The sequence below is a fragment of the Choloepus didactylus genome, chromosome 2, assembly GCF_015220235.1.
Source record: "Choloepus didactylus isolate mChoDid1 chromosome 2, mChoDid1.pri, whole genome shotgun sequence".
NCBI lineage: Eukaryota > Metazoa > Chordata > Mammalia > Pilosa > Megalonychidae > Choloepus > Choloepus didactylus.
Genome location: NC_051308.1, coordinates 35,638,190 through 35,651,357, shown reverse-complemented (window position 1 = coordinate 35,651,357; position 13,168 = coordinate 35,638,190). Strand labels below are relative to the sequence as shown.

The window sequence follows — 13,168 nt, the reverse complement described above, 5'->3', positions numbered from 1 at the left end:
ACAGATCTAAGAAGCGCAGCATACCTCAAACAGAATAGATCCAAATAGACCCACTCCAAGACACTTAATAATCAGATTAGCCAATGTCAAAGACAAAGAGAGAATTCTAAAAGCTGCAAGAGAAAAGCCATCTATCCCATACAAGGGAAGCTCAGTAAGACTGTGTGCAAATTTCCCAGTAGAAACCATGGAGGCAAGAAGATACTGAAAGAGGAAAACTACCAACCAAGAACTCTATATCCGCCAAAACTGTCCTTCAAAAATAAGGGAGAGATTAAAACATTTTCAGACAGACACCGAGAGTGTTTGTGAACAAGACATCTACTCTAAAAGAAATACTAAAGGGAGCACTACAGGCAGATAGGAAAAGCAAGGAGAGAGAGATTTGGAGAAGAGTGTAGAAATGAAGACTATCAGTATAGGTAAACAGAGAGAGGAAAATAAAAATAAAATAAAATATGACATAAATTCCAAAAGATAAAATGATAGGCAGTAGACATTACACTGAGTGAAAGTAGCCAGAGACAAAGGACAAATACTGCATGGTCTCACTAATATGTACTAACATTGATGAGCAAACTTTGAGAGTTAAAGCTGAGAACACAAGGTTAGAGATCAGGAATTTGATGAAGGACTACAGAAGGTTCAACAGGACTGATTGTATAGATCCAGAAATGGATGGGACAATACTTTGTGATGGTAGCACAATATTGTAAGTACTCTGAACAAAGACAAGTGTGAGTACAGTTGAAAGAAGAAGGCTAGGGGCATGTATGACACCTGAAGGGAAGATAGAAGCTAAAAACTGGTTTTGTATAACTTACCAAAACCTAGAGTGGTCAATGATGGTGATTAAATATACAAAATAAGAATGTTTTTACATGAGGGCGAACAAATGAATGTCAACCTTGCAAGGTGTTGAAAATTGGATGGTATAGGGAAAAAATACAATCAATGCAAACTAAAGCCTATAGTTAACAGTAACATTGTTAGATACTTCCATTAATTGTAACAAAGGCAATATACCAAAAAAAAAAGGTCTATAAGAAGGGGATATAAGGGAGGGTGGTATGGGATTCTTGGTGTTTTTGTTGTTGTCTGACCTTTCCATTGTATTTTATTTTATTTTCCTTCTTTTATTTTTTATTCTTCATTTTTTTCCTGCCTCTTCTTTCTTCTTTGTGGAAGAAATGGAAATACCTTCATACAGATTATGGTAGTGAATGCATAACTTTGTGATTATACCAGGAATCACTGATTGCTTACTTAGGATTGACTGTTTGGGGTGTGGATAAAACTGCTTAAAAAATGGACAGAGGGATTCAAGTACTGGAGAAAATGTGAACAGAGGTATGTACCTATTTCCTGTTGGTGGGGAAGTAGAATGGGGCAGCCCATCTGGAGGGCACTGTGGTGGTTTCACAGGAAGCTAAGCATGAGGTTGCCATAATGGTCCTGCAACCCCATTACTGAGCATACACTTGGAAGAACTGAGAGCAGGGACACTAGTGGACATTTGTACACTGGTGTTTATGGCAGCAGTACTCACCATTTTCAATGGATGGAGTGATCTAATAGTACATAGACTGATAACCAGAATGGTGAACTGTGATGTATACATACAACGGAATACTGAGCAGTGGCAAGAAGGAAGTTGTGAGGTATGCAACTAGGTGAACAGACCTTGAGGTCAGTATATTGTGTGAAATAAGCCAGAATTGAAAAGACAAACATTATAACGCCTCACTAATATGGATTAACTACAATGTGCAAACTCTGAAAACTGAATCTGAAAGCATGTTATCAGGGGAAGTCTTATTGTAAAGGTTCCTAGATTGTAAGCTCTTACAGCAGTCACATCCATTCACTCGTTGTAACAGTTATTTCTAATTCCTGAGATGCTGAGCTGTTTTTGTATAACCTAGTTCATACCTGTAACTTTGGGTATCTGCATGACAACTAAGACTTAGAGCCAGAGTCCGGCAACTATGAATGTCAGCATTATCCCATACAGCTACTGTTAAAAAAGCTGAAAAAGAGAACAGACTTCAATTAAAGATATAAATGAAATGGACTTGGTTGGGACTAAGGTAAATCAGACTCGGGAAAAGGAAGACATTGACTATGTTTTAAAACTTCGGCTTCTATGTGGGACCAAATGAAGAGATCATTTATTTGCTGCAAAATCTATATTTTCTGTAGCACACTATATAATTTGATTGGTCAGTTTATTCAAATACCATAATTTGATTGGTCAGTTTATTCAAATACCATAATTACAGGGAAACTATGATAGGGGTGAGATCTGGTTGGTTTGTACAGGTTAGCATAAAGTTCCAATATATCACAGAGTAATTACGGCAGAGAATAAAATGTATTTGCAGGGAGGTGGGGCAAGATGGCAGACTGGTGAGCTGTATGTTTTAGTTACTCCTCCAGGAAAGTAGGTAAAGCCAGGAACTGCGTGGACTGGACACCACAGAGCAATCTGACTTTGGGCATACTTCATACAACACTCATGAAAACGTGGAACTGCTGAGATCAGCGAAATCAGTAAGTTTTTGTGGCCAGGGGACCCGCACCCCTCCCTGCCAGGCTCAGTCCCGTGGGAGGAGGGAGAACTGCAGTGTCAACCCTTATCAGAAACTCATTCTACTGATTCAGACTCCAACCATACATAGACTGAGAACAGACACCAGAGAATCTGAGAGCAGCCAGCCCAGCAGAGAGGAGACAGGCATAGAAAAAAAACAACACGAAAAACTCCAAAATAAAAGCGGAGGATTTTTGGAGTTCTGGTGAACATAGAAAGGGGAAAGGCAGAGCTCAGGCCCTGAGGCTCATATGCAAATCCCGAAGAAAAGCTGATCTCTCTGCCCTGTGGACCTTTCCTTAATGGCCCTGGTTGCTTTGTCTCTTAGCATTTCAATAACCCATTAGATCTCTGAGGAGGGCCCTTTTTTTTAATCCTTTTTTCTTTTTCTAAAACAATTACTCTAAGAAGCCCAATACAGAAAGCTTCAAAGACTTGCAATTTGGGCAGGTCAAGTCAAGAGCAGAACTAAGAGAGCTCTGAGACAAAAGACAATAATCCAGTGGCTGAGAAAATTCACTAAACACCACAACTTCCCAAGAAAAGGGGGGTGTCCGCTCACAGCCATCATCCTGGTGGACAGGAAACACTCCTGCCCATCGCCAGCCCCATAGCCCAGAGCTGCCCCACACAACCCAGTGTGACGGAAGCGCTTCAAATAACAGGCACACACCACAAAACTGGGCGTGGACATTAGCCTTCCCTGCAACCTCAGCTGAATGTCCCAGACTTGGGAAGGTGGAGCAGTGTGAATTAACAAAGCCCCATTCAGCCATCATTTCAGCAGACTGGGAGCCTCCCTACAAAGCCGAGCAGCCCAGAACTGCCCTGAGGGAACGGCACTCACCTGTGACATAGCACAGTCATCCCTCAACAGAGGACCCGGGGTGCACGGCCTGGAAGAGGGGCCCACTTGCAAGTCTCAGGAGCCATACGCCAATAGCAACGACTTGTGGGTCAAAGGCAGAGACAAACTGTGGCAAGACTGAACTGAAGGATTAGACTATTGCAGCAGCTTTAAAACTCTAGGATCACCAGGGAGATTTGATTGTTAGAGCCACCCCCCCCTCCCTGACTGCCCAGAAACACGCCCCATATACCGGGCAGGCAACACCAACTACACACGCAAGCTTGGTACACCAATTGGACCCCACAAGACTCACTCCCCCACTCACCAAAAAGGCTAAGCAGGGGAGAACTGGCTTGTGGAGAACAGGTGGCTAGTGGACGCCACCTGCTGGTTAGTTAGAGAAAGTGTACTCCACGAAGCTGTAGATCTGATAAATTAGAGATAAGGACTTCAATTGGTCTACAAATCCTAAAAGAACCCTATCAAGTACAGCAAATGCCAAGAGGCCAAAAACAACAGAAAATTCTAAAGCATATGAAAAAACCAGACGATATGGATATCCCAAGCCCAAGCACCCAAATCAAAAGATCACAAGAGACACAGCACCTAGAGCAGCTACTCAAAGAACTAAAGATGAACAATGAGACCATAGTACGGGATACAAAGGAGATCAAGAAGACCCTAGAAGAGCATAAAGAAGACATTGCAAGACTAAATAAAAAAACAGATGACATTATGGAAATTAAAGAAACTGTTGACCAAATTAAAAACATTCTGGACACTCATAGTACAAGACTAGAGGAAGTTGAACAACGAATCAGTGACCTGGAAGATGACAGAATGGATAATGAAAGCATAAAAGAAAGAATGGGGAAAAAATTGAAAAAATCGAAATGGACCTCAGGGATATGACAGATAATATGAAACGTCCGAATATAAGACTCATTGGTATTCCAGAAGGGGAAGGAAAGGGTAAAGGTTTAGGAACAGTATTCAAAGAAATTGTTGGGGAAAACTTCCCAAATCTTCTAAACAACATAAATACACAAATCATAAATGCTCAGCGAACTCGAAATAGAATAAATCCAAATAAACCCACTCCGAGACATATTCTGATCACACTGTCAAACACAGAAGAGAAGGAGCAAGTTCTGAAAACAGCAAGAGAAAAGCAATTCACCACATACAAAGGAAACAGCATAAGACTAAGTAGTGACTACTCAGCCGCCACTATGGAGGCAAGAAGGCAGTGGCATGATATATTTAAAATTCTGAGTGAGAAAAATTTCCAGCCAAGAATACTTTATCCAGCAAAGTTCTCCTTCAAATTTGAGGGAGAGCTTAAAGTTTTCACAGACAAACAAATGCTGAGAGAATTTGCTAACAAGAGACCGGCCCTACTGGAGATACTAAAGGGAGCCCTACAGACAGAGAAACAAAGACAGGACAGAGAGACTTGGAGAAAGGTTCAGTACTAAAGAGATTCGGTATGGGTACAATAAAGGATATTAATAGAGAGAGGGGAAAAATATGACAAACATAAACCAAAGGATAAGATGGCTGATTCAAGAAATGCCTTCACGGTTATAACGTTGAATGTAAATGGATTAAACTCCCCAATTAAAAGATATAGATTTGCAGAATGGATCAAAAAAAATGAACCATCAATATGTTGCATACAAGAGACTCATCTTAGACACAGGGACACAAAGAAACTGAAAGTGAAAGGATGGGATAAAAATATTTCATGCAAGCTACAGTCAAAAGAAAGCAGGTGTAGCAATATTAATCTCAGATAAAACAGACTTCAAATGCAGGGATGTTTTGAGAGACAAAGAAGGCCACTACATACTAATAAAAGGGGCAATTCAACAAGAAGAAATAACAATCATAAACGTCTATGCACCCAATCAAGGTGCCACAAAATACATGAGAGAAACACTGGCAAAACTAAAGGAAGCAACTGATGTTTCCACAATAATTGTGGGAGACTTCAACACATCACTCTCTCCTATAGATAGATCAACCAGACAGAAGACCAATAAGGAAATTGAAAACCTAACCAATCTGATAAATGAATTAGATTTAACAGACATATACAGGACATTACATCCCAAATCACCAGGATAAACATACATTTCTAGTGCTCACGGAACTTTCTCCAGAATAGATCATATGCTGGGACATAAAACGAGCCTCAATAAATTTAAAAAGATTGAAATTATTTAAAGCACATTCTCTGACCACAATGGAATACAATTAGAAGTCAATAACCATCAGAGACTTAGAAAATTCACAAATACCTGGAGGTTAAACAACACACTCCTAAACAATCAGTGGGTTAAAGAAGAAATAGCAAGAGAAATTGCTAAATATATAGAGACGAATGAAAATGAGAACACAACATACCAAAACCTATGGGATGCAGCAAAAGCAGTGCTGAGGGGGAAATTTATAGCACTAAACGCATATATTAAATAGGAAGAAAGAGCCAAAATCAAAGAACTAATGGATCAACTGAAGAAGCTAGAAAATGAACAGCAAACCAATCCTAAACCAAGTAGAAGAAAAGAAATAACAAGGATTAAAGCAGAAATAAATGACATAGAGAACAAAAAAACAATAGAGAGGATAAATATCACTAAAAGTTGGTTCTTTGGGAAGATCAACAAGATTGACAAGCCCCTAGCTAGACTGACAAAATCAAAAAGAGAGAAGACCCATATAAACAAAATAATGAATGAAAAAGGTGACATAACTGCAGATCCTGAAGAAATTAAAAAAATTATAAGAGGATATTATGAACAACTGTATGGCAACAAACTAGATAATGTAGAAGAAATGGACAATTTCCTGGAAACATATGAACTACATAGACTGACCAGAGAAGAAATAGAAGACCTCAACCAACCCATCACAAGCAAAGAGATCCAATCAGTCATCAAAAATCTTCCCAGAAATAAATGGCCAGGGCCAGATGGCTTCATAGGGGAATTCTACCAAACTTACCAGAAAGAACTGCCACCAATCTTACTCAAACTCTTTCAAAACATTGAAGAAAATGGAACACTACCTAACTCATTTTATGAAGCTAACATCAATCTAATACCAAAACCAGGCAAAGATGCTACAAAAAAGGAAAACTACCGGCCAATCTCCCTAATGAATACAGATGTAAAAATCCTCAACAAAATACTTGCAAATCGAATCCAAAGACACATTAAAAAAATCATACACCATGACCAAGTGGGGTTCATTCCAGGTATGCAAGGATAGTTCAACATAAGAAAATCAATCAATGTATTACAACACATTAACAAGTTAAAAGGGAAAAATCAATTGATCATCTCAATAGATGCTGAAAAAGCATTTGACAAAATCCAACATCCGTTTTTGATAAAAACACTTCAAAAGGTAGGAATTGAAGGAAACTTCCCCAACATGATAAAGAGCATATATGAAAAACCCACAGCCAGCATAGTACTCAATGGTGAGAGACTGAAAAGCCTTCCCTCTAAGATCAGGAACAAGACAAGGATGCCCACTGTCACCACTGTTATCCAACATTGTGCTGGAAGTGCTAGCCAGGGCAATCTGGCAAGAGAAAGAAAAAAAAGCATCCAAATTGGAAAAGAAGAAGTAAAACTGTCATTGTTTGCAGATGATATGATCTTATATCTGGAAAACCCTGAGAAATCGACGATACAGCTACTAGAGCTAATAAACAAATTTAGCAAAGTAGCGGGATACAAGATTAATGCACATAAGTCAGTAATGTTTCTATATGCTAGAAATGAACAAACTGAAGAGACACTCAAGAAAAAGATACCATTATCAATAGCAACTAAAAAAATCAAGTACCTAGGAATAAACTGAACCAAAGATGTAAAAGAACTATACAAAGAAAACTACAGAACTCTAGTAAAAGAAATAGAAGGGGACCTTAAAAGATGGAAAAATATTCCATGTTCATGGATAGGAAGGCTAAATGTCATTAAGATGTCAATTCTACCCAAACTCATCTACAGATTCAATGCAATCCCAATCAAAATTCCAACAACCTACTTTGCAGACTTGGAAAAGCTAGTTATCAAATTTATTTGGAAAGGGAAGATGCCTCGAATTGCTAAAGACACTCTAAAAAAGAAAAACAAAGTGGGAGGACTTACACTCCCTGACTTTGAAGCTTATTATAAAGCCACAGCTGCCAAAACAGCATGGTACTGGCACAAAGATAGACATATAGATCAATGGAATCGAATTGAGAATTCAGAGATAGACCCTCAGATCTATGGCCGACTGATCTTTGATAAGACCCCCAAAGTCACTGAACTGAGTCATAATGGTCTTTTCAACAAATGGGGCTGGGAGAGTTGGATATCCATATCCAAAAGAATGAAAGAGGACGCCTACCTCACACCCTACACAAAAATTGACTCAAAATGGATGAAAGATCTCAATATAAAAGAAAGTACCATAAAACTCCTAGAAGATAATGTAGGAAAACATCTTCAAGACCTTGTATTAGGCGGCCACTTCCCAGACTTTACACCCAAAGCACAAGCAACAACAGAAAAAATAGATAAATGGGAACTCCTCAAGCTTAGAAGTTTCTGCACCTCAAAGGAATTTCTCAAAAAGGTAAAGAGGCAGCCAACTCAATGGGAAAAAGTTTTTGGAAACCATGTATCTGACAAAAGACTGATATCTTGCATATATAAAGAAATCCTACAACGCAATGACAATAGTACAGACGGCCCAATTATAAAATGGGCAAAAGATATGAAAAGACAGTTCTCTGAAGAGGAAATACAAATGGCCAAGAAACACATGAAAAAATGTTCAGCTTCACTAGCTATTAGAGAGATGCAAATTAAGACCACAATGAGATACCATCTCACACCGATTAGAATGGCTGCCATTAAACAAACAGGAAACTACAAATGCTGGAGGGGATGTGGAGAAATTGGAACTCTTATTCATTGTTGGTGGGACTGTATAATGGTTCAGCCACTCTGGAAGTCAGTCTGGCAGTTCCTTAGAAAACTAGAAATAGAGTTACCATTCGATACAGCGATTGCACTTCTCGGTATATACCCGGAAGATCGGAAAGCAGTGACACGAACAGATATCTGCACGCCAATGTTCATAGCAGCATTATTCACAATTGCCAAGAGATGGAAACAACCCAAATGTCCTTCAACAGATGAGTGGATAAATAAAATGTGGTATATACACACGATGGAATACTACGCGGCAGTAAGAAGGAACGATGTCGTGAAACATATGACAACATGGATGAACCTTGAAGACATAATGCTGAGCCAAATAAGCCAGGCACAAAAAGAGAAATATTATATGCTACCACTAATGTGAACTTTGAAAAATGTAAAACAAATGGTTTATAATGTAGAATGTAGGGGAACTAGCAGTAGAGAGCAATTAAGGAAGGGGGAACAATAATCCAAGAAGAAAAGATAAGCTATTTAACGGTCTGGGGATGCCCAGGAATGACTGTTGTCTGTTAATTTCTGATGGATATAGTACGAACAAGTTCACAGAAATGTTGGTATATTAGGTAACTTTCTTGGGGTAAAGTAGGAACATGTTGGAAGTTAAGCAGTTATCTTAGGTTAGTTGTCTTTTTCTTACTCCCTTGTTATGGTCTCTTTGAAATGTTCTTTTATTGTATGTTTGTTTTCTTTTTAACTTTTTTTTCATACAGTTGATTTAAAAAAGAAGGGAAAGTTAAAAAAAAACAAGGAAAAAAAGATGTAGTGCTCCCTTGAGGAGCCTGTGGAGAATGCAGGGGTGTTCGCCTACCCCACCTTGATGGTTGCTAACATGACCACAGACATAGGGGACTGGTGGTTTGATGGGTTGAGCCCTCTACCTTAGGTTTTACCCTTGGGAGGACGGTTGCTGCAAAGGAGAGGCTAGGCCTCCCTATGGTTGTGCCTAAGAGCCTTCTCCCGAGTGCCTCTTTGTTGCTCAGATGTGGCCCTCTCTCTCTGGCTAAGCCAACTTGAAAGGTGAAATCACTGCCCTCCCCACTACGTGGGATCAGACACCCAGGGGAGTGAATCTCCCTGGCAACGTGGAATATGACTCCCGGGGAGGAATGTGGACCTGGCATCGTGGGACGGAGAACATCTTCTTGACCAAAAGGGGGATGTGAAAGGAAATGAAATAAGCTTCAGTGGCATAGAGATTCCAAAAGGAGCCGAGATGTCACTCTGGTGGGCACTCTTACGCACACTTTAGAGAACCCTTTTTAGGTTCTAAAGAATTGGGGTAGCTGGTGGTGGATACTATCAAACTACAACCCAGAACCCATGAATCTCGAAGACAGTTGTATAAAAATGTAGCTTATGAGGGGTGACAATGGGATTGGGAAAGCCATAAGGACCACACTCCACTTTGTCTAGTTTATGGATGGATGAGTAGAAAAATAGGGGAAGGAAACAGACAAAGGTATCCAGTGTTCTTTTTTACTTCAATTGCTCTTTTTCACTCTAATTATTATTCTTGTTATTTTTGTGTGTGCGCTAATGAAGGTGTCAGGGATTGATTTGGGTGATGAATGTACAACTATGTAATGGTACTGTGAACAATCGAAAGTACGATTTGTTTTGTATGACTGCGTGGTATGTGAATATATCTCAATAAAATGAAGATTTAAAAAAAAAAAAAAATGTATTTGCAAAGCTACCTTGAGGGACCGGGGGAAAATGTAGTAATATTTTCAAGAGGTCAGTCTGGAGGCTATATTTGTGCATTATATAGATATTCCTTTTTAGTGTAGTAGGATAACTAGAAGGAAATACCTGAAACTACTGAACTGCAACCCAGTATCCTTAATTCTTTTAAGATGATCATATAACTATATAGCTTACACGGTGTGACCATGTGATTGTGAAAACCTTGTGGCTCACACTCTCCTTATCCAGTATATGGACAGATGAGTAGAAAAATGTGGACAAAAAGTAAAGGAATAACGGGGGGAGGGGAGAAGTATGAGATGTTTTGGGTGTTCTTTTTTACTTTTATTTTTATACGAATTTTTATTTTTTTGGAGTAATGAAAATATTCAAAAATTGTGGTGATAAGTGCACAACTATACGATGACACTGTGAATAACTGTACACTTGGATGACCGCATGGTATGTGAATACATCTCAATAAAACTGCATTTAAAAATTATATATAAATAGTACTGGGTAACAAACAAACAAACAGAAAAACATTGTCCTCCCTAAGAAAGACAAAAACATCAAAATCAATAAAGGAAATGGTTGGCAGATTTTACTGTACATAATAAACAAAATTAATGTAGTTACAATCTGGGAAAAATAACACCAACACAAAAAATAAAACAAGGTACTAATACCCATCATACATAAAAAGCCCTCAAAAATTAGTTAAAAAACAAAAACAAAAAAAATTGAAAAACATTCTAATAATAAATTATACAAGATAACATACACATTCATAGACGATACCCAACCTCACTAATAATCAGGGTAATATATACCAAATTTAATATAATGTTTTGACAACATATTCAACAAAAAATAAAGAGATGAGTATAATTCATTGTTGGCCAAGTGTGGGAAATAATTATTTTCACACACTGGTGGGCATGTATAACTGGTAGTTTTTGTGAGGATGATAAAGGACTAGTTTTCAAAATTTAATATGTATACATTATCAACCCTGAAATTCCAATTACAAAATTTTCATGTATTTCCACATGTCCACAAAAGTATGAGATATGAATGTTTACTACAGCTTTGTTTGTGAGAGCAAATGACTAGAAACAGTATAGACATCCACAAAAGGAGAATTATTAAATAAATCCTGCTGCATCCAGACCACAGAATACTATGTAATAGTTTTTTAAAAAGTTAGGTATATGGGGAAATCCTAAAGATAGAAAGACCAAATTGAAAAAAAAAAAAAAAAAAGAAGTCATCCATATCAGAGTATGGAAGTATGTGATAGAAGATAACCAGAAAAGCGGTAACTCAGAAGTTAGAAATGTACTTCAAATGGCTGCAGACTTTTCTGAGGGCAGGATATAACTAGATATAATTCAACAAAACCCTCCAAATTTAGACATACCAACTGATAACAGAGAGATAAAACTGAAAGGGGATTGTGAACAAATAGTTTTATTCTTAGCAAAAGAGAAGTGAAAACGTCGATATATTTGACAGAGTTAGAAGCTTCAGGCCTTGTCCACTCACAGGAGCTCTGAACATCCAGCAAGAATTGACAGAAACATCTTTCTTAAAGCTCCAGAAAACAAATGACTGCAGTAACAGGGTGAATGCTGAATCAAGAAAAGGCCAGTTAGAAGCAGTAGGGCCCAAAAGTGTATTTTTAAGGGAAGGTTTTTAAATAAACTTTACCAATTTGGGGCTGTTTGGTAGAATAAAAGACCACACTCCACAGTGGACTGTAGCACTTCCACAGCTCACGACTATTTGGTGGCCTACATTATATTTGAAAAAAAAAGGCAGTAGGAGCTCCTGGCCCCTGGCTAGTCCCTTCCTGTCCCCTCACTAGCTCAGTATGGAGCTAGCCTGTGATCCCAGGGTGGATCCTTGGTACTGGTTCCAGAGTGAGCAGAGGAACCCTTGTACATATCCTGGGAGTATGTATTTCAGGCCCAATCTATCTGTTGGTGGCATGAGGGACTGGTTGTCCTAGAGCCTGCCGTGCATGTAGACAGCAGCTCACAGACCTCTGCTACAGAATGCTGTTGGAGAGCAGTTAAGTGGCTGCCTGGGACAAGGGATTGCTGGCTGTAGGAAACACAGTGCAGTGCCCGGGGCTGTGAGGAAACTGTTTCCTAGGGAAGAAGGGACATTCCTAGAGCCAAAGGTGCATGCCATAGGTAATACACATGTGCAGAAAGGACCAGGAAAGCCCCAACACTTTGGCCTGGTAAAGAAAATGACATGGGTAAATATAAATACCAGTACTATTATATTTTTGATTTGTAACTCCAGTTTTTACTTCCTAAAGGATCTAAAAGACAAATGCATAAAATGTAATGATAATCAATGGTTTTAGACTCATAATTTATAAATATGCAATTGTGACAAGAACTACATCAAGGTGGGATGAATTAAGGGATATAGGAACAAGTTTATGTATGGTATAGAAGCTAAATTTATCAAACAAGATTGTTAAGAGATTTAGGATGTTAAATTTAACCCCATGGTAACCACAAAAAGTATCAGAAAATATGCAAACTCACAGTCAGAAAGAGTACAAGTTACTAGGAGGGGGCAATGGGGAGTTAATGGCAAATCTGTATAGGGTATAAGGTTTCTATTGGGGTGAAGGGAAAGTTCTAGTAATCGATGGCAGTGAGGGTACTACAACAATTGAATGTGATCAATCCCACTGAACGGTATGCTTGGAAGGGGTTAGTATGGGAAGACGATGTATATATATGTTGTATAAATATTTCCAGAATTTAAAAAAAAGGAAAGATAAACTAAAGAGATAATGACAATTAAATACAAGGCATGATACTGGACAGGAACTAAGAATGGAGAGAAAAGGCTCAAAAGGACATTACTGGCCCATAAAAAACTAGAACATAGAATGTAAGCTTTATATCAACGTTATATTCCTTGAACTTAATAACTGCACTTAAGGTGATTACGTAAGTGAATGTCCACGTTCACAGGAAATGTACATGGAAATAT

The 13,168-nt window shown here is 38.5% G+C and overlaps 1 protein-coding gene and 1 non-coding gene across 6 annotated transcripts in view; one reads left to right on the top strand and one right to left on the bottom strand.

Moving 5' to 3' along the window:
- Positions 1-13,168, bottom strand: part of NVL (nuclear VCP like) — a 185,241-nt gene that overhangs the window by 39,772 nt on the left and 132,301 nt on the right. The gene's annotated exons all lie outside the window — the stretch shown is intronic.
- LOC119528367 lies at positions 11,812-11,947 on the top strand. Its single transcript, XR_005215671.1, has one exon. It is a non-coding gene; the product is annotated as a small nucleolar RNA SNORA4 (small nucleolar RNA).